This window comes from Hypanus sabinus, chromosome 15, assembly GCF_030144855.1.
Source record: "Hypanus sabinus isolate sHypSab1 chromosome 15, sHypSab1.hap1, whole genome shotgun sequence".
In the NCBI taxonomy this organism is placed as follows: Eukaryota; Metazoa; Chordata; class Chondrichthyes; order Myliobatiformes; family Dasyatidae; genus Hypanus; species Hypanus sabinus.
Window position 1 is genome coordinate 32,371,473 of NC_082720.1, and position 25,962 is coordinate 32,397,434.

The 25,962-nt window shown below is 40.0% G+C and overlaps 1 protein-coding gene across 1 annotated transcript in view; it reads left to right on the forward strand.

The window, feature by feature from the left end:
• The first annotated feature begins 3,514 nt into the window (after window positions 1-3,514).
• The window catches only part of LOC132405405 (uncharacterized protein KIAA0232-like), a 51,739-nt gene continuing 29,291 nt past the window's right edge, over window positions 3,515-25,962 (forward strand). Inside the window, exons 1-2 of the mRNA XM_059990173.1 lie at window positions 3,515-3,665; window positions 6,532-6,605. The gene's annotated coding sequence lies outside the window, so the exon portion shown is untranslated. The remainder of the gene's footprint in view (window positions 3,666-6,531; window positions 6,606-25,962) is intronic.

Consider the following 25,962-nt stretch of genomic DNA (forward strand, 5'->3'; position numbering starts at 1 on the left):
ACAGCCCTAGTAACAGTGTCACTGAATCAGAACACTCCCCTAGTAACCGTGTCACTGAATCAGAACACAGCCCTAGTAACCGTGTCACAGATTCAGAACACACAAACAGTGCACTCTCAAAATTTCTGCTTTGGAGGCTTCCCACTAACCAATCACATCCTTGCCAGAGAACAACCTGTCCCAATCCACGCTTTTTAGATCCTTTCACATTTCTTCAAATTTGGCCTTTTTCCAGTTTAGAACCTCAACCCAAGTACCAGATCTATCTTTATCCATGATCAAGTTGAAACTAATGGCGTTATGATCACTGGAACCAAAGTGTTCCCCTACACATACTTCCGTCACCTGTCCTAATTCGTTTCCTAATAGGAGATCTAATATTGCATCCTCACTAGTTGGTACCTCTATATATTGATTTAGAAAACTTTCCTGAACGTTTTTAACAAACTCTAACCCATCTAGACCTTTAACAGTATGGGAGTCCCAATCAATGTGTGGAAAATTAAAATCCCCTACTATCACAACTTTATGTTTCCTGCAGTTGTCTGTTATCTCTCTGCAGATTTGCTCCTCCAATTCTCACTGACTGTTGGGTGGTCTATAATATAACCCATTAATGTGGTCATACCTTGCCTGTTTCTCAGCTCCACTCATATGGCCTCGTCGACAAGCCCTCTAATCTGTCCTGCCTAAGCACTGCTGTAACATTTTCCCTAACTAGCAATGCCACACCCCCCCCCCCCCCCCACCATTCCTCTGCCTCTATCAAGTCTGAAACATCGGAACCCTGGAACATTAAGCTGCCATTCCTGCCCCTCCTGTAGCCAAGTTTCACTAATGGCTATAATGTCGTAATTCCATGTGTCAATCCACGCCCTCAGCTCGTCAGCCTTCCCCACAATACTCCTTGCATTGAAATAGACATACCTCAGAAGATTATTACCACCACACACAACCCTTTTATTTGTGACTCTCATGAACTTTTAACAATTTATTTTCACTCCCGCTCCACTATCTGCTCTGGCACACTGGTTCCCATCCCCCTGCAAATCTAGTTTAAACCCTCCCCAATAGCACTAACAAACCTCCCTGCAAGGATATTGGTCCCCCTGTAGTTCAGGTGTAACCAGTCTCTCTTGTACAGCTCCCACCTACCCCAGAAGAGGTCCCAATGATACTGAAATCTGAAACCCTGCCCCCTACACCAGTTCCTCAGCCACATGTTCATCCTCCAGAGCATCCTATTCTTACCCTCACTGGCACGTGACATAGGTGGCAATCCTGAGATCACCACCCTCGAGGTCCTGCTCTTTAACTTCCTACCAAGCTCCCTATACTCACTCTTCAGGACCCCCTCACTCTTTCTTCCTACGTCAGTGGTACCGATGTGTTCCATGACATCTGGCTGTTCACCCTCCCACTTCAGAATGCTCTGCACGCGATCAGAGACATCCCCGACCCTGGCACACGGGAGGCAACAAACCATCCGGGAGTCTCTGTCATGACCACAGAACAAAAATTTCTTAATTTTTTAAGCCAGAAGGTGGTAAACCTTTGGTATCATTAGAATTTATTGCCACAAGTCATTGGTTATATTTAAAGCAGAGGTTGAAAGGTTCTTGAATCAATTATCTTTAAAACATTTGAACAGTACTTACAATGGCAGCATTTTTTAAAACTTATGTGAATGGAACCAGGATCACTAAGAAACATTAGCTACTGAGTGGTGAGAATGTGGAACTCTTTCCTGTAGAGTAATAGAAGCAAATATGGAGTGAGATATATTGAAATGCAAATCACTGTGATATATACCATCCATGTACTTCTCACATATTGTCCGTATAGAATTATGTAAGCAAGCAAGAATACTTAATCAAACAATATATTTAAAATATTACTGAAATATTATATACACTGCTCTCCTCCTTTCTGAGAAATAAACTCCAACTCAGTAACTCAATATACAATATACTCCATCGCAATTCAAATATATATATAGTATACTACAAAGTACAAAGTAAATTTTATTATGGAAGTACACATACGTCACTGTATACAACCCTGAAAATCTGAAAATTCATTTCACAAACAATAGAACGTCCGCAGATGCTGGGAATCCAAGCAACACACACAAAATGCTGGAGGAACTCAGCAGGCCAGGCAACATCTATGGAACAAAAGTACAATCTCCGTCGGATCTCACTGATATACAAGAGGCCACACCTAGAGCACCGTCAGTGGTGGAGGCCAAGTCCACGGGTGTGCTTAAGGTGGAAGTTGATAGTTTCCTGATCGGTCAGGGCATCAAAGGATATACGGCAAGAAGGCAAGTGTATGGGGTTGAGTGGGATCCCGGATCATCATGAGTGGAGCACACTCGATGGGCTGAATAGCCTAATTCTGCTCCTCTGTCTGATGGTCTAATTACAAAGAAGATGTGATAGCAGCTATACAGTACTTTATTCGGAGGTTGAGGAGATTTGATGTCACTACTCTAGCAAATTTCTACAGATGTACTGTGTAGAGCATTTTAACTAGTTGCATCACCGTCTGGTTGGAGGGGCCCCTGCACAAGATGGGAAAAAGCTCAGCCAGCTCTGTCAGAGGCACTCCCCAGCACTGAGGACGGTTTCAAAAGGTGATGCCTCAAAAAGGCAGCATCCATCATGAAGGACCCTCATCACCCAGAACATGCCCTCTTCTCATTGCTAACATCCAGGAGGATTTATAGGAGTGTAAAGACACACATTCAGGAACTGCTTCTTTGCCTCCACAATTAGATTGTAATTTATAGTATTTATGTATTGCACTGCACTACTGTGACAAAACTACTAGTTTTACGAGGATACGCCAGTGATACTAGAACTGATTCCGAATGGCTTGATTGTGGTTGTAATGATGAAGCGGGATTAGTAATTACCGTTAAAATGTTTGGAAAGTACAACAAATTATCCTAATGTGTCAACCTGAAATATTAGCGTTGTTTCCCTGCCCTATTGAATATGTCCAGAACCTATATAAGATTTCCAGCAACTGCGGGTTTTTAACCAATTACCCTAAATTGAGGTATTAACTTTATGTACCCAAGAGTAAATATTGGGTATTATACAATTACACCTTAAGTTCTATTATTTTAAGTGGAATTTTTTTGTCGTTTCCCAGGAAGTTGAAATGAATAATCTACAGTAACTTGTTTTTTTCCTCGAAACCCTAACCCTTCTAAAATAGTTATGATTTATTGCATTCGATGTAAAATCAAATCATCAAACGTGTTCGTTCCTTCGTAGCATGCATATTGTACACTACTGTGAGAAACCAGTGCACCGACCATCTGGAATTTTGCATTGTGATATATCCCGTGTAAAAGGCTTGGGGTCCCTTTGTCCCGGTGTCCGGGGGAATTCGCCCCGCAACTCTCCCGCAGGCGGACTGCCGCCCCTCACGTGCCTCGCCCGCTGGAATGTTCACGGGGTGGGTGGGTCGTCCGGCAGTCTCACCGCGCCGTTCTGTTGGCTGACGAGTCCAGTGCATTGTGACGTGTAGTGCCAGACGACTCTCCCCCCGCCGTGCTGCACGATTCACGGATCCGCGCGTTCGGGACGGACACGAGCCGGAGGAGGCAGCGAGGCCGACAGAGGGAGGGAGCCGCCGCCGCCGCACTGCTGGTGAATGACGGGGGCGGGGGGAGCCAGGCCCGGCCCGGCGGCGCTCAGCGCCCGCCTGTCAGCCCTCAGGCCTTTGATCGGGGAGGGGGAGGGGGAGGGGTGAGGAGCGGCGCAGCGGACAGCCGGTGGTTCGATGCGCCCTGCTGGGGGGGGAGGCGTCGGGAGGTAAGGGTCTCGGTTGGCGGCCGGCCGACTGGTGGAGGTGTGGTTGTCCTCCCCCCCCCACCGTGTCCCGGGCCGTGTCGGGATTAAAACTGCCTGGGATTTGCGTGGCGGTGGGCTGGGGTCGCCGGGCTGGGCGCTAGGGGTCAGTGTGTGGCGTCGCATCCTGTCCGCACGTCTTTCTCAGTCGGTCCCCGCCACATGGGGGTGGGGATGAGGGGGGAGTGGGAGAGGAGGGCGGTGGAATACGCGGCCTTCCAGGCAGCGTTCCCCTCCCCGATAAATAAAAAGTTTGTCAGCCGCCGGCGCCCCTCTCCAGTCTATTGTGTAACCGCACCCCGCCAAGGATAACGTGCGTCCTTTTAATGATCCTGTTTAAAAAGCCGACACGAAAATAATCGTTACAGTAATCTGGGTTCTGTGGTTCTATTGAAGACATCAAGGAGGAGATCGTCCCCACTTGCTACTGCGGTTTTAGATACTGAATTTCAACCATTGATTCTACTTTTCTCCCCACCCGCCCCCAATTGGTTAAACTAAAATTCTTGATGTCACTTGTTTGAGATTGTTTCATTTAATTCTTCAGATTGGGTTGGTCCTTCACTGTTTTTCTACCATTTGCTGTAAGTGTGAAATCAGTAGCATAATTGCATAGAGTTGATGAATGATTTGTCCTCCCATGCCTATAACAGGTGATTGATCTTTGATTTGTGGGGGAAAAATTAATTTTCTGTTTACAAGCAGGAAAATCTCTTGGAGATGCAGAATAAGAAAACATCACATCGTTTATTCAATTGAATGTAGCCAGTATATTTTTTCTGGAGTATCCAAATTTGACATATATCAGTCCTGATGAAGGGTCTCGGCCCGAAACGTCGACAGTGCTTCTCCCTATAGATGCTGCCTTGGTGTTCCACCAGCATTTTGTGTGCTTTGTTTGAATTTCCAGTATCTGCAGATTTCCTCATGTTTGACATATATCAAATCCTTTTTAAAAAAAAGTACAAAATGGATCAGCAACAGTCCACATGCTGTCCCATTTCCTCAACAATTTTCAGTTCCCTGGCCTTGACTGTCTGATTTTCACCATGAATGTCCAGTGCCCGCACACTTTTATCCCCCATCAAGAAGGCTTTAAAGCTTCCCACTTCTTTCTCAACAATGCTTCTGTTTCATTGGCTACATAGAACAGTCCATGTTTCAAGCTTTCCCTTATAATGCTCCCCATCTCTTCCTGTGCTACATTGACACTGGTGCTGCTTTGTGCTCCCATGCTGAGCTCGTCAATTTCAACTCATTATTTATTACATTCTGCTTGTTTTTGATTGTCAATCCCTAACCTATTAACAACTGATTCCAAATATTTGACTTGCTTTGAAAGCATTTGACGTAGAGGCAGAATTGGGCCATACAGCACATTGAGACTACGCCATCCTGTTATAGTTGATTTATTATTCTCCTCAACCCTATTCTCTTACCTTCTCCCTGTAACCTTTGATACCTTTATAAATCAGGAACCCATCAACTTCTGCTTTAAATATATCTAATGACTTGGCTTCCACAGCTGTCTGTGGCATTGAATTCCATAAATTCACCTCCCTCTGTCTAAAGAAATTCCTCCTGATCTTTTCTAAAGTGATGTTCTTGGATGCTGAGGCTGTACTGTGTAGTCTTTTGACTCCCCCCACCATAGGAAACATCCTTTCCACATCCATTCTTTTATGATATGGACCAATACCATTAAGCAAGGGATCTGTGCATCCCAGGTTTGGCACCTCTCTAGGCCTTTCAATATTTGATATTTTTCACTAAGATCCCCCCTTCATTCTTCTAAACACCAGCGAGTACAAGCTAGAACCATTAACTACTCCTCAAGAATTAATCCTTCATTCCTGAGATCTTTCTTGTGAACTTCTCTGAGAAATGGGGCCCAAAACTGCTCACTGTGTTTCAAAAATGGACAAACCAAAGCCTTACAAAGTCACAGGAATACAAAATCCTTTTGCTATGAGAGCAAAAACTGTCCAAAGTTGGAAATCTGAAATAAATCAAAACTGCTGGAAATACTCAGCAGGGCAAGCAGCATTTATGGAGAAGGCTATTCCAGGTCGATCATCTTCCATCACTTGAGTATCAACTGCTCAATTATACTGCCTTCCTGGTATTTAGTTCTGTTAACTTTGACAGATAACCTCGACAGCTATTTCGTGCTGGGAACTTGAGACAAATTTCTTTTGGGCTATTATTTTATTACAAGGAAAAAACTTAGTATTTTCCAATATTCTGTTTGCTATTGTAAAGATCTGCTCCATAAAAGCAGGCAAGATTATATTCAGGGATCATGTGATCACTTTCAATTCTGGCTCTCCAATCAAAGTTTAATAAGTCAATGGGGCCTGAGCATCTGCATTACTATTTTATCAATTTTGGTGTGTGCACTTGGAAATTCGCTATATAAAACCAGAGCCTTCTCTATCAGAATGCCCCCCATTTCATTTGATACCGCTTACTCTATTTTGGGCATTAAGCGAAAGGGTTCAATATTTTAGCCCAGTGGAAAATATGGCTTTGTACATTTTGCAGTTTTAAAATTTGTAACTATTTAGGAATGTAGTTAGAAGGTTCAAATAATTATAAATTTTACTACAAAAGGTACAAGACTAACTAAACTCCTTGTATATGCTTTTGTATTCTTTCTTTCTAGGGAGAAGACTTAATTCTGTGTAGTTTCACGTTTCTGCCAAAATACACGTGGTATTAGAGTGTGCTGGAGTTCTGGTAAGTGAGGCTCTACTGGCAATAAGTTTTAATGTGGTGGCACTGACTTTAGCAGATCATTAATAATGGCCTGTAATTATTTTTACTATTTTAATTATGCCACATTTGAATTGAATGCAATTGATTTGAAACTGGACCCAATCACCCCTTGCTTTACACATGTAAATAACATTTTAAATGTCTTTGTATATTCTGAAGCACTTGTGCTCATTTCCTACTGAAGTACTACCAAATGGAAAATTGGATAGAGCATGTCTTGTCATGGTTCATCTTAACTTAGATGTCATTTTCCTGTGTTATTTTGTAAGAGATGAAGTCAACAATGTTCCGATTAATTACTTGCCATTGAAAACTTGTGATTTATCATCTTCGTTTTTTTTTTCAAATAAGAATAATTTTCTGCTGAAAGTTATGAATCATGTGATTTAATGAATTGCTGCTGGGCCATCATTTTTATATTTCATAAATTTCATGCCAGTCATTTAATGTATTAAAAGTCTCACTGCTACTGTGCTGCTGATCACAGATGGAAGTAGCTGTGAACTAATAACTTAGATCCTGCTCAATGTCTCCTCTCGGTACCCTTTACTTTTTCCCTCATCTGTAGGATAGCCAATCTTAAGTAGTAATGACTTGTTTCTAGTTAGTTAACTCAGAAATGAATAGGCAGCTCGAAATTATATGCATATTAGATATTACTTTAAATTTTGGCGATTTCAAAAAATGATCATCTTAGCTATTCAGTGAATGTCAGCCACCACACGCAAAAGAACAGGGCTGTTCTAGATGTGGTATAAAGCTAAAATACAGACACGCTGTGTATGTCTCCAGTAGTTTACAGACATTTGGTCTGATTGACTTCAGGGCAGAGCAATATTTTCAGTACCTGAAGTTGACCTCCGTGCAATAAACAGGCACAGATGTTGGGGACATACTGACATACACTGGAGCTAGCCATTAATAATGGCATGTATCTTGAGAGGAATAGGAGTATGGTATAAATCCTGAATGTTTTTCCTTTTGAGTTATTTAGCTTTCTGCTTTGTGTATGTTGCATTTCCACACTTTCTTGGTGTGCTTTCAGTTAAGGAAATGGTGGAGACACTAGATGTTGAATAATTTAATTGGTTTATTCCTCATGCAGTATGTAATGATTTGTTTACATAAACCCTTAGAAATTCATTTGGTTCAGATCCCACCTGTTAAATTGTTATTTGTTAAATTGTGTGATCAAAATTTGAGCTAATGATGATAATGTACAGTTTTCACCTTGTTTGTATTAAACATATGAAATATGGAGGAAATGTAATGGGCTCTAATTGCATGAGTAAACTTCTAATATTGCTAACAGATCCCTGATAAATGGTGCATTAGAATAAATTATATAATTCAATGTAATACCAATTTTAATCATACTTTAAAGGTGATGCTTTTTTAATCTAAACTATAATTAAGTGTGAAAGATGCTTATTCTAATAGCTGCACTATTCAGTACTCCATTTACTAGCAGTTTAAAATAAACTCCAAACTTTAAATGATTATCGGGGTGATATTGTGATGTTAGTGAGACCTGTTGTTGTATTGAATTTTTGCAAACTTATGCTGCTGTTAGCTTGTTTTTTTTAGCTCTGCCTTTGTAAAAGTGTCTTCATTTCTCCTCTACACAGTTAATCAGTTTTTATCTTTTTCTTTTGATGTTTTTGAGCATTTTTGGTCATGGAGTATTTTGCCTTACGTTGGGTATCTTCTCAAATGCTAAATGTACTCATTCCAGAGATTCTGTTCTTTCATGTTAGCCCTACCTTGTAGTTCTAGCATGTAGACAAATATTCTCTTTCGTATGTATACTCCTTTGCACCACTTTCTTAGTCTAAGCCCACCATCATTCTGATTTGATCAAAATAAATACTGACTGTTAAAAATTTTACATTTTAGTCATATTTGGTAGCAGAATGCAGCCAAGCTAAGTGGGCAGTTTATGCCTATGCATGACAAAGTGTTAAATATCTTTGTTCAGTTTGAAAATTCACTTTGTAGGATAGCATGTGCTGTGGAAAGAACAAAGTACAACAAGAACCAGTTAGTGTCACTTGCTTTAAAAGAAACTCTGGTAATACAGTCACTCTCACACTCATGGGGAGCAAAATAACAGTGCAGCCGAATCCAACCCATAAAACAACCTAAATGATTTACTGGTTTTGATTGTTGTGAGAGGGGAAAAATCTTGTCCACATTGGCCTGACAGGCTGGTTGTTTTCTCTGTCTGAGGAAAGCGAGGCTTGGTTTAAGCTGTGTGTTGAAAATACACTATCTCTGATATTACGGCTCTTTTATCAGTACAACATTGAAGCATCAATCTAAGTTACCTGTTTTGGTTTTGGAAAAGGGTTTGAACTCCACCTAATTTTGCCACCTTAAAAGATTAAACCTTCCTTGTAATCATTATTTTATTATCAAAATACTAATATTATTTTTTGAGAACAATAAAAGGATTAGTCCACATTATTCTTGCCTGCAGTTAGTTACCATTTTGCATAATTCTATTATGTTTTATGCCTAAAGTTTCATTTATGTTTCTTATCTAGTAGTGAATCCCATGAGTGTAGTTTTCAGTATATTTCATATACTTCATTGCAGTTCAGTTCTCAACTTGTCTTTCTGCTGTGTTGTTTGACTTTGTTCTGGCGTCCTTCAATTGGTAAGGAGGTTACTTTTGCAATCAGACTAGAATACTGAAGTATAAGACCAACTTTAATTGTGGAATAATAATGTAATGCATAAATATGAGAGTTTTTGCAGATAATGGAAATCCAGGGAAATGTTGGAGGAAATCAGCAGGTCAGGCAGCATCTGTGGAAATGAATAAACAGTTGACAGCGTAATGCTCCTTTCATGAAATAGCATTTCACTAATCTTGCAGTTAGCCAATTCATTAATTGGCAGTTCACTAAATGCATTAACGAAGTTATAAAATGGCCAGTGTAAAATTCTGATGAGGGAGCAACTTTTTCAAGTTTATTATAATCTGACTACATGTATACAACAGATCAAAGGGTAGAGGCCGGACTAAGAGTGGTCCACCGGTCCTCCAGGTTTGGGGGTTCAGTTCGGGGCTAACGGCCCTGACTGATCCAAAAAAAAATCTTAATGGAAATAGCAACAAAGAATCCTATATCTGCAAACAGAGATAGAGGACTATCATTGCTGCCCTAAATGCCAGTGGCGTTGCAGGCATTGATTGTCATTTGTACAACCAAACGAAACATTGTTCCTCCAGATTCACGGTGCACCCACATACATATATCACACACAGCACATAAATGTTACTATAAATAAATTAATAAAATATAATTCAAAATGCATGTGAAGTGTGCAGTACGGGTAAACACTAAACAACTCACTGTCCTAGTAACAAGACCTCAGTGAGGAAGAAGCTGTTAATCAGTCTGACAGTCCAAGTCCTGATGCTTCTGTACTTCCTTTCTGATAGTAATGGGTGAAAAAGATTGTGAGTTGGGTGGTAGGGGTCCTCTCTAATGCTTCTGGCCCTTCATATACAATGCTTCTGGTAAATGTCATAAATGGTGGGGGGGGGGGGGAGGGAGGAGAGTAGATCCCGACGATCTTAGTGATTATTTTGGTTTCTAATTTTTTTTACTTTCATCTTTGTGGTCCTGCAGTTCAGTGACTTGCAGCTTCCATATCACACAATGATGCAGCCAGACAAGACATTCTCACTCCTTTGGCAAGATGTTAGAATGAGGGCAGGGAACCTTGCACTGCCATCATCTTCCCTATCTTTCTTTGTTTTCTATTTTCTTGATGGCCACAGTATTCTGAAAGCAAGTACGTTTAATTATGGCATTGAATTCTGCCTCACTCTTCACCTGATCCCTACTGCTGTACTTATTAATTGTCCTTTTTCTTTAATTACTTTATTTTCATTAATAGCAAGTACTTGTATATTGGATTTGTTAAATACTTAATTTCTTAGGTATTCAAACCAAAATAATCGCCACATGGTAAAATTGATGACGTGCACTCTTTTAAAGTTTTTTTTTCCTTTTGCTTAATAAATCTTTTTGAACTCTTGCATAAATGGATTTTCAAAGTTACAATTCTAGTTTTTTCCTGAGGCAGTCCAGTTTTGAGTGACTTTTCCAGCTCTTGAGTACAATTGTGAGAGTAAGTGAAAGGTTTCAGCCAATTTGAATTGGTTTACACATTCCTATCTGTGTTTCTTCTATATATGGGTTCTTCTCCATTTAACACCACCTCTTTCCAGTAATAACATTAGCTGTTTTCCAAGAACTTCTCAGATTCCATTTAAAGTTTGTGTACAGTGTCACCAAAACATAATTTTCACAGCACAGAGATGACAACTTATTGAGCATTGCTTTAATGTAAGCAACAAGATTGTGTTACAGATGAAAATTTTAAATGTGAGTTATGATATGCTGTCTAAAATATGTAATCCACGATACTGTGCGGTTAAGCGTTTTAGTGTATAGGCTGGGTGTGATAAGTTGCAGCTGCCATTTAAAGATCTTGCTTTTAACAAAGATTTGTCGTCTTTATTTGCAGAGGAATGTTATTTATATACATAAATAAAAATTTAAATTATTAATCTGCTAATGGTAAATGGTGATCTGTTGTGTCATATAATTTCTGTCACTTTATAACTCTGATTGTATATAGCACTCCCAAATTCACCTAAGTATTTGAGATATTCTTCCTCTTTCAACCTTCAAGCCAAAAACTGCCCAAAACTTAATGTTTGTAAATGTGATGCTGTCAGATCGGCTATCCTCGCTGTTTCCTGTCCATTTTTGCCCATGCCCTTCCCTTAGCTCATTCATTCAAATGTGCATCTTTCTTAGGTTTACATTCTCCCATTTTCTTTGTGCCTTCTCATGTCAGCTTTTTCTCCCTTGATCTTGTTTGTTCCTAACTTTTTCCTGTACTTTATGCTTGCAAATACTTTTTCAAGCAGCTTCACCACATTGCCTCTTTTTTTAAATCTCCCCATATGTTCCTGCTGCTTCTCTGAATTGTGTCTAAATAGTTTTACAAATGACACAGTTCTTTGCTACAATAATCCTCTGTAGTCTGTCTGAATCCCTGGAAGTTGCTGGCCACATCATTCTTTCTCAGTGAGTTTTGTCTATAATATAACTGTCGGATTACCCTTTTGTTCCCCTTTTGTCTCATTTATTGCCTCAAGATCCCGACAAGCTATTTCTTGCTCTTTCATCTACAATTCTTCATTTTCACATTTTGGATGTATTTGGAGACTGGAGGAAAAGTGAAGGGAAGTCAGCATTAATGTATATGATCAAGTCACTGAACTCCACTTTTCCTCTGCTAAATATATTTTTAAACTGCTAAACTGCTGTAATATTGTTTTATTTTTCTGTTTAACACTGAAACTATTGTCTGTAGCCCTTGACACCTACTCCAATATCTCTTCCAAGTAATTGTCTCAGGTGAACGAAACTGTTACACACATGTCATTTGTTTAATCTCTGCTGAATTCCAAACTTCCACAGACCAAACTTTTAGTAAAGTTGAAAGTGTAGACAAATAGCTTATAAGCAACAGAACAAGGAAAGATGTGATTACATATTCAAAAATAACTCAGCAATCAAATGCAGACATACAATGATTAATAAATGGAGTTGATACTGTTAGAGAAATGGCAGCAGTGGGGGTGGTAGATCATATGCAAGACCCAGCACATTTGTGACTGTTTCAAGCAGTTTGTTTATTTGAGGGGAGCATGAATACCTAACAAAGCAGAATAGGCTTGGGTGTTGGTGAAAGACAAAGACAAGTCAGTGTAATATTACACACATAACTTGGTGTAGTTGCAAAATTCAGTATTACTTTGAATTCCTCATGCATCAAAGTCAACTGGTCTGTTTTTAATGGACCAAGAGTTGGTTGCTACTGTGTTTCTTATTTTATCCTTGCGTTTATATGCAACATTTAGTGAAAATTCTTACATCCATATAAAAATGATACTAATAAGAAAAGACCAGCAACTCCTTTGTTATTGTCTGAAGAAATGATTCTGGTGTGACTAAGGTTCTAATCCAGGCATGGGCAAACTACAGCCCGCGGGCCATATGCGGCCCGTTAAGCTTTTTAATCCGGCCCGCAGAACTTGATGAAATTATATTAATAAACCTTGTTAACGTTTTTTCCCCGCATTTCTGGCGTCTTCCCAATAGATGACGCACTCTATATACATTGGCCTTTATTGAGGTGCAGCGTATTACTCCACATTTGCGCTTTACTTTGTGACCTTGTGGCGACCCATTTCCTGGCACATCTGAACCGGCTCACAATTAGCCAGCGTTCCGGCTAAGGGAGATAGCCTGCGGGGATTTGCGAGCACAGAGCTCCGCATATTGGCACGCTCTCACTGTTCTGTCATTGTGCGGGTCGTTGTTGAGTTTTGGCACAGGGGACAATTGAATAAGAAGGAGCAGGACAAGTAGACCTGCATCTCCTACCGTTTTTGAAATAAAGACAGTCAGGAGGAGAGTGATGATGATAATATCTTGAAGGATAACAGAATTTTCAGTGCTTTAAAATAATAACTGTTACTATTAAAAAAAGCTGTATTTTATTCATTTAATTTTCAGTGTTTTAAAAGACATTTCAATAAATAGCTAAATACCATGGAACTTCAAAGACAGATATTTTGTTGTAATGCATTTGTTCATTTTCAATTGAAATCAAAGCACATGTTTTCTACATATCCCATGATATTTTATTTTCTCATGAGGTGTATCACCAAAACACTCCGTCCATCTGCTCCTGGTCCGGCCCCCCTGTCAAATTTTAGAACCCTTTGTGGCCCTCAAATCAACAAGTTTGCCCACCCCTGTTCTAAACACTAGCTTAGAACATCAGTTAACATATCTTTTTGATTCATTTGATTTAAAAATGTACTTAATTGTTATACCCTTGTTTGTCTCTCCATTTTAAACTATTTCTGAATATTTCTGTCAATATAAAGCAGAAAAAATGTGAAATTAAACAATCAGTTTATTTATGTGAAGTAATGGAAAATAATGTACACACATGCTACAATTTTCAGACTCAAAATACATTAGGAATGCAACTTAAAATCTGTGTTAGGGGAGTAGGGAAGACTGTTGAAACTGAGATCCACTATAAAAAGAAATTTTGTAAAAGTAGTTTAAACAAGCTAGTTTTTTTTAAAGAAATAATGGCCTTAAATTTGTGTTAAACAATACTAGCAGGTGAAGACTTTATGCATCTGAAGTTCCTCTCCTATTTTAATACCTGTTTAAACTCTTCTACCATTTAGTCAAAGCTCTCAGTGCACAACTCACCTTTAAATTGGATGAGGATTTCTTTCAATCAAATTATTCCAGAATTTGTATAATTGCTTAGCTTTGTGTATACGGGTCAGAACCTGAGCTGGCCCTTCATTCCACCATGTTTGGGCTAACCATGATGCCAATCAAAACTAATCCCATCTGCCTGCACGTGGTGCTTATCTCTCTGTTCCTTGACTGTTCATGTGTACGTCTAAATGTCTCTTGATCATTACTATTGTCTCTGCTTCTGTGTCTCACCTGGCAATATCTTCCAAGCACCTACCTCTTTGTGCTTTTTTAAAAAAAAAGCTTCCCTGCAAGTAATTAACTTTCCCCTCATCTTAAACCTATGCTCTTTCATATATGATATTTCTGCACTTGTAAAAAGACTCTGGGTATCTATCCTACCTATGCCTCTCAATCTCCTATGCCTACCTATGTCCTGACGAAGGGTCTCGGCTGGAAACATCGACAGTGCTTCTCCTTATAGTTGCTGCCTGGCCTACTGTGTTCCACCAGCATTTTGTGTGTGGTGTTGTTTGAATTCCCAGCATATGCAGATTTCCTCGTGTATGCCTCTCAATGTTTATATGCTGCTACTAGATCAACCCCTCAGCCACTGAAGAAGAAACAATCTAAATTTAAACGGCTGCTCCTTCTAGTAATACTTTCTGATCCAGGCCATATCCAGTTCTGCACCCTTTAAAACCACCACATGCTCCCTGCAGTGTGGCAACTAGAACTGTACACAATGCTCCAAATGTGGCCTAATCAAAGTTTTATGCAGCTGCAGCATGAATTCCCAACTTTTATACCTAGTATCTCAAATGAAATCAAATATGCCATAGCCTTCTTTACTACCCTACCCACTCTTGCTATGAACTGGAGTTCCAAAGCTGCATTGTAAATCAATGCTGCTCCAAAGGATCCTGCCATGTACTTGATATTTTCCTCTTGCATTTGACTTTCCCGGTAAGGCATCAGCAATGCTTGTTTTGTAAATGTATTTTCAAAGCATGTGGAAATGCTGGGTTATGGACTGTATTTTTTGTTGGACTGCAGATCATGGGTTCTTTGGGGGCTTTGCTGTTGCTTACTTGAGTGGTGGGCACTGATGCTTCCTGCTAGAATAAGTGGGTAGAGGGAGAGGAGACGGGTTGATGCTTGTGCATGGGAAGGGGTGGGGGGCTTTGAAATTCTAATGTTTTTCTGTCATCCATTCTTTGGAGGTTTTCTTTTTTTGTGGATGCTTGCAAAGAGTAAGAATTTCAGGTGTATATGATATACCATTGAAGTGTACATCAGCATATCCAACACAAGAGATTCATTTTCTTGTAGGCATACTCAAATCTATAGCTTAATAACTATAACAGAATTGATGAAAATACACGCCAATTTGGGTGTTCAACTAGAATGCAAAAGGCAACAAACTGTAAGTACTAAAAGAAAGAAAGAATAATAATAGGAAAGCAATAAATATTGAGAAAATGAGATGAAGACTCTTTGAAAGTGAGTCCATAATTTGTGGGGAACCTTTCGATGATGGAGCAAGTAAAGTTGAGTGGTTATCCCCTTTGGTTGAAGAGCATGATGGTAATATCTTAAGTTCAAACTGCCATTTTTTCCAATCAAGTTTCCATTCTATGTCTCTGCTGTACCCTTAGACAGCATTCCTCACTGCCCACAACTCTTACTTATTTTGGTTTGATCTGCAAGTTTACTAATTAGATCACTGACATTTTCACCAAACCATTAACAAAAAATTTCTGACAACAGAGGAACCAGCACTGATCAGCATAGAATGCGACTGGAGACAGAGCTGCAATCAGAAAAAGAACCGTCTAGCACTGTCCCTTTACTATAACAAAAAGCTCAGCAAAGAAATTGAAGAAAATATGCTTGAATTCAAAAAGATTGTGGGATTTTTTGAGACTTCATTGCTAACTTTTAGGAGTATTTCAGATTGTTACTTAATCGAGTGAGGCTAACTTCCAGTTTGAGACTCCTAAAACAGTCAAGAATTAATAACTGTTCTCAAGAAAATAAGGCATTCTACAAAGGTTTATCCATTCTTAATCATGAATGGAATGCAATTAAGAATTTATTAAAATATGGAGTACATGTTTAAGAAATTGTTCGAAATGAATATTGAGCTTGCAAGTTTTAATACTGTTAACTAATTAGGCCCCAAGGTATTGTTCGCCACAACTATTTTCATGTGGATTTTATTTGCAAGTGTGACAATCACAGTCCATATTCTGGCGACAAATGAGCTTTTTCTATAGGCATCCATATACCAATTTTGTCTGTAATGTCATTTAGTATGGTAACAATGTTATGCCATTTATTTAAAAATTCAAGGAAGAACTATTACTAATATTGGAATTGGTTTATTATTGTCATATGTGCTAAAGTACAGTGAAAAGCTTGTCTTGTATACAGATCAGATCATTACAGTACATTCAGATCAAGCAAGGTAAAATAATAGAAACACAGAAACCCTACAGCACAGTACAGGCCCTTCGGCCCATAAAGCTGAGCCAAACATGTCCTCTCCTTAGAAATTACCAAGGGTTACCCATAGCCCTCTTTTTCTGAGCTCCATGTACCCTATTAAAAAAACCCTATCGTATCCACCTCCACCACTGTTGCCGGTAGCCCATTCCATGCACTGGCCACTCTCTGTGTTTTTTTAAAACTTACCCCTGACCTCTCCTCTATACCTTCTTCCAAGCACCTTAAAACTGTGCCCTCTGGTACTAGCCATTTCAGCCCTGGGAAAACACCTCTGGCTATCCACGTGATCAATGCCTCTCATCTTATACATCTATCAAGTCACCTCTCATCCTCCATCGCTGTAAGGAAAAAAGGCTGAGTTCATTCAACCTATCCCCTTAAGGTGTGCTCCCCAATCCAGGCAACATCCTTGTAAATCTCCTCTGCACCCTTTCCACATCCTTCCTGTAGTGAGGCGACCAGAACTGAGCACAGAAGTGGGGTCTGACCAGGGTCCTCTGTACCTGCAACATTACCTCTTGGCTCCTAAACACAATCCCACTAAACACAGAGTCAACCTGTGCAGCACCTTTGAGTGCCCTATGGACTCGGACCCCAAGATCCCTCTGATCCTCCACACTGCCAAGAGTCTTATCATTAATACTATATTCTGCCAACATATTTGACCTACCAAAATGAACCACCTCACACTTATCTGGGTTGAACTCCATCTGCCACTTCTCAGCCCAGTTTTGCATCCTATCTGATGTCCCACTGTAACCTCTGACAGCCCTCCACACTATCCACAACGCCCCCAACCTTTGTGTCATCAGCAAACTTACTAACCCATCCATCCACTTCCTCATCCAGATCATTTATAAAAATCACAAACAGTAGGGATCCCAGAACAGATCCCTGAGGCACACTACTGGTGACCGACCTCCATGCAGAATATGACCTGTCTACAACCACTCTGCGTTGTGGGCAAGCCAGTCCTGGATCCACAAAGCAATGTCCCCTTGGTTCCCATGCCTCCTTACTTTCTTAATAAGCCTTGCATGGGGTACCTTGTCAAATGCCTTGCTGACATCCATATACACTACATCTATTGCTATTCCTTCATCAATGTGTTTAGTCACATTCTCAAAAAACTCAGTCATGCTCATAAGGCATGAACTGCCTTTGACAAAGCCATGCTGACTACTCCTAATCGTATTATGCCTCTCCAAATGTTCGGAAATTCTGTGTCTCAGGATCTTCTCCATCAACTTAACAACCACTGAAGTAAGACTCAGTGGTCTATAATTTCCTGGGCTATCTCTTCCCCTTCTTGAATAAGGGAACAACATCCGCAACCCCTCCAATCCTTGGGAACCTCTCCCATCCCGAGTGATGATGCAAAGATTATAGCCAGAGGCTCAGCAATCTCCTCCCTCGCCTCCCAGAGTAGCCTGGGGTACATCTCATCCAGTCCTGTTGACTTATTCAACTTGATGCTTTTGGAAAGCTCCAGCACACCCTCTTTCTTAGTATCTGCATGCTGAAGCTTTTCAGTCCACTGTAAGTCATCAAGATCCTTTTCCGTATTGAATACTGAAGCAAAGTGTTCATTAAGTACCTCTGCTATCTCCTCCGGTTCCATACACACATTTCCACTGTCACACTTGATCGGTCCTATTCCCTCAAGTCTTATCCTCCTGCTCTTCACATACTTCTTGGGGTTTTCCTTAATCCTGTCTGCCAGGGCCTTCTCATGGCCGCTTCTGGCTCTCCTAATTTCTTTCTTAAGCTCCTTCCTGCTAGCCTTATAATCTTCTAGATCTCTAACATTACCTAGTTTTTTGAACCTTTTGTAAGCTTTTCTCTTTACTAGATTTACAACAGGCTTTGTACACCATGGTTCCTGTATCCTACCATCTTTTCCCTGTCTCATTGGAACGTACCTATGCAGAACTCCACACAAATATCCCCTGAACATTTGCCACATTTCTTCCTTAAATTTCCCTGAGAACATCTGTTCCCAATTTATGCTTCCAAGTTCCTGCCTGATAGCCTCATATTTCCCCTTACTCCAATTAAACACTTTCCTAACTTGTCTGTTTCTATCCCTCTTCAATGCTATGGTAAAGGAGATAGAATTGTGATCACTATCTCCAAAATGCTCTCCCACTGAGATCTGAACCTAACCAGGTTCATTTCCCAATACCAGATCAAGTACAGCCTCTCCTTTCATAGGCTTATCTACATATTGTGTCAAGAAACCTCTCTGAACACACCTAACAATCTAAACCCCTTGCTCTAGGGACATGCCAGTCGATATTTGGAAAGATCTCCCATCATGACAACTTTGTTACTCCTTTCCAGAATCTGTCTCCCTATCTGTTCCTCGATGTCTCTATTACTATTGGGTGGTCTGTTATTAAAAAAAAACTCCCAGTAGAGTTATCAACCCCTTCCTGTTTCTAACTTCCACCCACAGAGATGCCCTCCATGATTTCCTACTTTTCTGCAACTATGACACTATCTCTGATCAGCAGTGCCACGCCCCCACCTTATTTGCCTCCCTCCCTGTCCTTTCTGAAACATCTAAAGCCTGGCACTTGAAGTAACCATTCCTGCTCCTGAGCCATTCATGTAATGGCCACAACATCATAGCTCCAAGTACTGATCCACGCTCTAAGCTCATCCACTTTATTCATAATACTCCTTACATTAAAATAGACACATGTCAAATCATTGGTCTGAGTGTGTCCCTTCTCTATCAGCTGCCTATCCTCCCTCTCGCATAGTCATCAAGCTTTCTCTATTTGTGAGCCAACCACCTCTTCCTCCATCTCTTCAGTTTGGTTCCCACCCCCCAGCAATCCTAGTTTACACTCTCCCCAATAGCCTTGGCAAACCTTCCCACCAGGACATTGGTCCCCCGGTATTCAAGTGCAACCTGTCCTTTTTGTACAGATCATTCCTGCCCCAAAAGAGGTCCCAATGATCTAGAAATCTGAATCCCTGCCCCCTGCTCCAATCCCTCATATAATGTAGAATTTATCCTCCAATAACGTAGAATAAAGCATAACAGCTGCAGAGAAAGTGCAGTCCATGGGAAACTAGTTTTCCCATTCCATCAAAACAAACTTGTATATACATTGAATTTTTCAGTTTAATAATTTTATGGGAGCTTGTTCGTATATAGGGGTTTCTTTAAGTCGGTCATTCATAACTCAAGTGCAGCCTGTGTATATCACAAGGGAAATTTAGTAAGCCATGCATTCAGATTTTATAATAGTATGTGTTGCCTTTGCACATAATGCAAACACCCGTCTTTATTCTGAACATGCCCTGAAATGAAATTTGCATTGATCAGCTGCCATTTCATGGGCAATATTCATTATCATTTGATTAAGTGCCAAATTTTTCTGTCTATTTCCTACTTGCATACAGTGCTCAGTTCCAAGTCCTGAGCTAGCATTAAGAATATTAAATGATTAGTACTGTACTTTAAGTTCTCTGCTTTCCCATGTAGATAGCACTGAGAAGACACCACCTCACTCTATATTCTAAATAAAGTAGCCACTTTAAAGGTATTTCTTGTTTTTGTTCATGTGAATTTAATGTAGAAAGTGTCCAAAAAGAGTAACTTGAAGATGGACAACATTGAGCCGGAAGGTTTTGGGGGGAATCAGTTAGAAATGAAGTTAGGTAGCTAGTGACTATTGTCAGTAGCAGAACAACGTTTGGTGGGAATACACAAAATTGGAAGACTGATCGTTACAGGACAAGATGTAAGACTCTTGGAATTTGCAGAAGTAATCATGGCAGTATTTAAGATACCTAATGAGCAATTTGAATTAAAAACAGGAGAGAAAATAATGCTTTGAGGAAAGAGTTCTAAGACCAAGTATAATATTAGTGAGGACGTTGAATGGAAGTATCAAATGTCTGGATGAAGTCTTCAAAATTTTACAAGTAAAATTGTAATTCTGTTGTTGCATCTTGTGATATAGTTGTACTTTGTGTTTTATTAGTGTGGATGCTTAAGTGATAATTGAGTAGCCTAGAGTTAAGTAGGAATATCTACAAGCAAGAAATGGATTTTTTTTTTAAGGTTGGGGAGGGGAGGGAGCAAAACAGGTGAGACTGGGGCTTGGGAATAGTGGTTGGAATACTGGAGCATGGTCTGGAGCTGCAAAAAAGAACAAGAAATTGGTGCATGGATGGTCTCAGCCTTTGAAATTCATCTGAACTGATCATTTAAGAAGTCACAATGGAGAAGGTGGGAAATGAAATTGAACAAATTTAATTGTGACAAAAGCAATTGAAGATTATCTTAACCCTCTGGATCCTCCTGAAGTGGTGCAGACTAGGGAAATTAATAGGTGGGCTAAAGTATTGCTTTGAAAGGGGATTGATGGAAAAAATGTAGTTGGGGCAGGATGAGGGAGAAGTTTCAGATATTAGATTGGCAGAGATGGCACCAATCAAGTTAGATATTTGGAACTACAAATGGCTCAACCTGCTTCTAGATGTAAGCAGATTCAAGGAATCAAACTGAATGGCAGAATAACAAATAGAACAAGTGTGTGGATTTGTAAACCAGAGAATTAGCTAAAGCAATAAGAGCCAACAAAAGTATCATGCATTGAATTACACACATTGTGAATATGTTGTGAAACTTACTACTTCACTACATTATTTTTCCCCTCAAAATGAACTGGTGTTTAATTTTCAGCTCACAGTCCATATTATATGAGCAGGAATGGGGTGCTGTGTCTCAATATATGTTCACCAGCTATAGACTGGTGAAGCCTCGTGATTCATTTGTCGGTTACCATAAGCTGGAAGAACACCATTGACTTGTGACAAATACAGAGATGTATAATTTTGAGTTTGACATAAGCACAGAAGTTATTTTTACCTAGACTGAGGTTGCTCATTTGATATTTAATCACTGTATGTCTATGCTAACTGCAGTTTGATTTTTTTGAAAAGCCTCTAGTAGATCATATTAAGTTGAAACAGTTTCAAATTTAACCATAATAAATGGATTTTTTTATTAGTAATAATAACTACTTGGGCAATGTAATAAAAAATTCAGTGCCTTCTCAGTGTATTGTTAACTTTATTTTTAGTTCCAGATCAAATTAATCCATTTTCTTCTAACAGTTGTCATAACTCATTGAGTTGTTTTTAAAGTAATGTTTGATATATTGATAACAAAAATAGGTAATGTATTGACTGATTCACTCTCAGTGAAATGAATAGCATGATTGTATTTCTTTTGAATTAGTTTCTTTTAACTTTTCATATACCAAAACTATAACTTACAAAGATGCACATTTAATCTATTAATTCCTCAGTTGAATTAACCAAGTTAAATTATGTAGACCAGTTGTTAAAAGTAGTGTTGTTGTCCTTGATATTTTAATTGACTCAATGGTTCAGTTACATGTAAAAAGATGAGAAAATAAGACTACTGTACTCTTGAAAAATGTACACAAAAGTCCAGAAGTCCAGTATTTTATATAATATAACAAATGGCTTTCTTTGCTATCCCAGTGAATTGATGCAGAGTTTTTATTTCATGTAAAGGTTATGTGGCATTTAGTAAGAGATGCAATATGAAGAGCTGTTTGAGAATGGTATTTTTTTGCTTTCATTTAACTTCAAACATATTTACATTCTTCAAAAAAGCTCCATTCCACCTCTTTCATTTCCTAAATATTAGCTTAAGAAATGGAAGTGTAAGCTTGCCTACTTTGGAGAAGTGCTACAGTATACACTTGCAGATTTATATTTTAAATTCATATCATTAGCATCTTATTGCTCCACTTGTTAGATCTCCTGTTTTTACTAAGACTTCATTCTTTGTCATAGGCTGCTTGAGATTTGAGTGATTTCTGTGTTTTCCACTGTTTTGCAACACAGTACACTGCTTGCTAGAGAATTAATGGCTGAACCTCTACACTTCACATATTTATATCAAACATTTTAATGACTGTAGCTTCACATCATCAGAGCTTGTATTAGATTGAACTCAGCAAATCAGATCTACAATAACTAATTCTGAAGCAAACCAGGTACTGAACTGTGCAGAAAGGACAGCTCTGATGAATCCATTGTCTGCTTCTAGAAACCAAATGTATTCAGAGCAAAACATTCCTAATCAAAAATGTACACCCAAATACCCCAGATGATATACCAGTGGAGCAATTAATGCTGTGTCCCTCTTGGTTCCAGGGACTTGAATTCAGTCCTGACTTTTGAGTGCGTTTTGTCTGGAACAGCTGTTTTTCAGATGATCGTATTGGTTTCTCTGGGTGCTCCAATTTCCTGGAACACACAAAGATTAATTAGCTGTTTTAAATTGCCTCTAGTGTAGGCAAACCCAAAGTGATTGGAGGTGGGGAGGGGGCATGGTTAAGGGGCATGAGAATGAAAAGTTGCAGAATGACATGAAATTGCTCTGCTGGAAGCTTTTGCAGACAGTGGGCTGAATGATAGCTTCATTAAAGATATAAGAAAAGACCAAATTAATGGATATATTCATTCCCTCCCATTTGCAAATTCTAGATAAATATTTTTAAGACCTTGGACCTTTTCAGCTCCTAGATCTGAGGTTATTGTAGTAATGAGGATTTTCATTATCTTTCTTAATAAAATTTTGAGATTGTATCTGTTTGAAATGTCCCCATCCTCTTCTATGTTTGGGCCTTGCCCTTCTGTTTTAAGTGACTCAAACTTGATCTTTTGCTGAATCTGATCTGTTATGAATATCATAAAACAATTAAAGGAAATAGTTAATTTATTCAGTAATATGTCCACATATGTCAGGTTTACCACATTGACTTCTAGTGAGATTATGAAAATAAAATTGTTACTGCAGGGGGCTGGAAACAAAAACACTGGGTTTCTGAGTAGAAGGATATAGGGGAAAGTAGAGCTTGGATCAAGTAAAGTTGAAGTGAAGAGCAGGCAAGTCAAGTCGTGATAGCGTAGCAGTTAACACGACACTGTTTTAGCTCAATGCGTTCTGGAGTTTGGAGTTGAACTCTGGCACCAGCGCCATCTGTAGGGAGCTTGTATGTTCTCCCTGTAGCTGCGTTAGTTTCCTCTGGGTGCTCTGGATTCCTTCCACAGTCCAAAGACACACCAGTTCGTTTAATTGGCCATTGTAAATTATTGTGTGATTAGGCTAGTGGGTGGGTTGCTAGGTGATGCAACTCGAGGGTTAGAGGGTCCTGTCTTGCACAGTATCTCTAAATAAAATAAATAAAGTTTAATGAACAAGGTGGGACTGATTGAAGTATGATCATTTCAATGGGAGTATTACAGATAAGGCACTTAGAAGCTTTTGTTCATTCATGCAACTACAGTGTTGTAAACATTACAAATACTTTATTGAGGAAAAGGGCATAAGTAGCTTTACGTTCCAGGATTCGGGTGTTTCAGATATTGGGGGGGGGGGGGGGGGAGGAGATGGGTGAATTGCAGTATTGATCAGGGAGAATGTCTCAGCAGCAATTGGAGAGGGCATCCTGCAGTGCTCATTTAGTGAGGCAGTATGTTGACCTCAGGAATAAAAAAAAGATGCCATCATCATGATGGAATTATACTATTGATTCTTAATGGCCAGCAGGAGACAGAAGGAGTTGTCAGCAGATTATGGAAGGACAGAATAGTTGTAGTTGGTGCCTTCAATTTCCACAACATTGAATAGGACTCTTTACGACACAGGTTTTGAATTGGGCATAGTTTGTTGGGTGCATTGGGAGGATTTCTTGACAAAAGAACCACGTACAACATTTAGGAATCTGAAATCAGACGAAGCCTGTGAGGGAAAAGAAAGAAAGAAAGAACCAGGAGAGAGATTGAAAATATGACTGAATGGTGCCATAGCAACCTCTTATTCAATGTCTGTAAAAACCAAGGAGCAGATTATTGACTTCAGGAAGAGGTAATCAGACGTCCATGAGCCTTTCCTCATCAGTGGTGGAGAGGGTCAACAACTACAGACTCCTTATCAGTTCAGCACATAAGTACAATGAAAAAGAAAGCATGGCAGTGCCTCTACTTTCCTGGGAGTTTGTGAAGATTTAGCATGACATTTAAAATTTTGATGAACTTCTATAGATGTGTGGTGGAGAGTATATTGATTGGTTGCATCACAGCCTGGTCTGGAAACACCAATACCTTTGACTGGAAAATCCTACAAAAAGTAGTGCATGTCAAGTAAAGCTCTTCCCCCACTATTGAATACATCTACACAGTGTTGTTGCAGGGAAGCATCGGGGTCCTCCACCACCCAGGTCATGCTCTTTTCTCACTGAAGCCATCAGGAAGAAGGTACAGGAGCCTCAGGACTCACCGCCACCAGGTTCAGGAACAGTCATCAACCATCAGGCCCTTAAGCTGAAAGGGATAATTTCACTGAACTTCCCTTGCCCCATCGCTGAAATGTTCCCACTACCTATGGACTCACTTTCAAGGACTCTTCATTTCATGTTCTCAATATTTATTGCTTATTTACTTATTACTATTTCTTTTTGTATTTGTACAGTTTGTTGCCTTTTGCACAATGATTGAACTCCCAGTTGGTGTGGTCTTTCATTGATTCTATTATGGTTATAATTATGTAGTGGATTTGAGTACACCCACAAGAAAATGAATCTCAGGATAGTATATAGTAATATACATGTTGTGGCGACCCACTTTCTGCGCAGGCGAACTGGCTCACAAATAGCCAGCACGCGGGGGGAATCTTTGGTAATGCACCTCTGACGCCATTTCCGCCCGGAGAGGGCAGGCACTAAGGATTAAAATGCCAGTGCTGCAAAGTTTGAATAAACTAGTCTCCAAACGACTTACCGACAGACTGCGTGTCGTTATTTCAGCGCTGTGTGTAGCACATCACTACATTGGTGACCCTGACAGTCCAAACGGGATTTGGACCAAAGATGACCGACTCTTCATCTGTTCACGCAGTTTCACTAAAACTGCCGACTTTCTGGATGCTGTGACCACGTGTGTGGTTTAGCCAAGCAGAAGCCCAGTTCCAGATTCGGCAGATATCTTCTGATTCCACGTGTTACTATCATGTGTTGAGCGCCCTTGACCAGGAGACGGCCGCCCAGGTTGCGGATTTCATACAGTCGCCCCCGGAAGAAGGCAAATATGAAGCATTCAAAGCACTGCTCATTGGGATCTTTGGCCTGTCATGGCGTGAGCGGGGTGCCCGCCTGCTTCAACTGGACGGTTTGGTAGACAGACTGCCGTCAACATTGATGAACGAGATGCTGTCCCTAGCTGACGGACACAAGCCCTGCCTCATGTTCGAGCAAGCGTTCCTAGAGCGACTGCCCGAGGACATACATCTGCTGCTGGCCGACGCAGATTTCAGCGACCCCCGGAAGGTGGCGGCCCGGGCAGACGTGCTGTGGAAAGCCAAGAGGGAGAGTGTGGCATCCGTCAGTCAGATTACCAGGCCGCACGCCCAACAGCGGACCAGACCA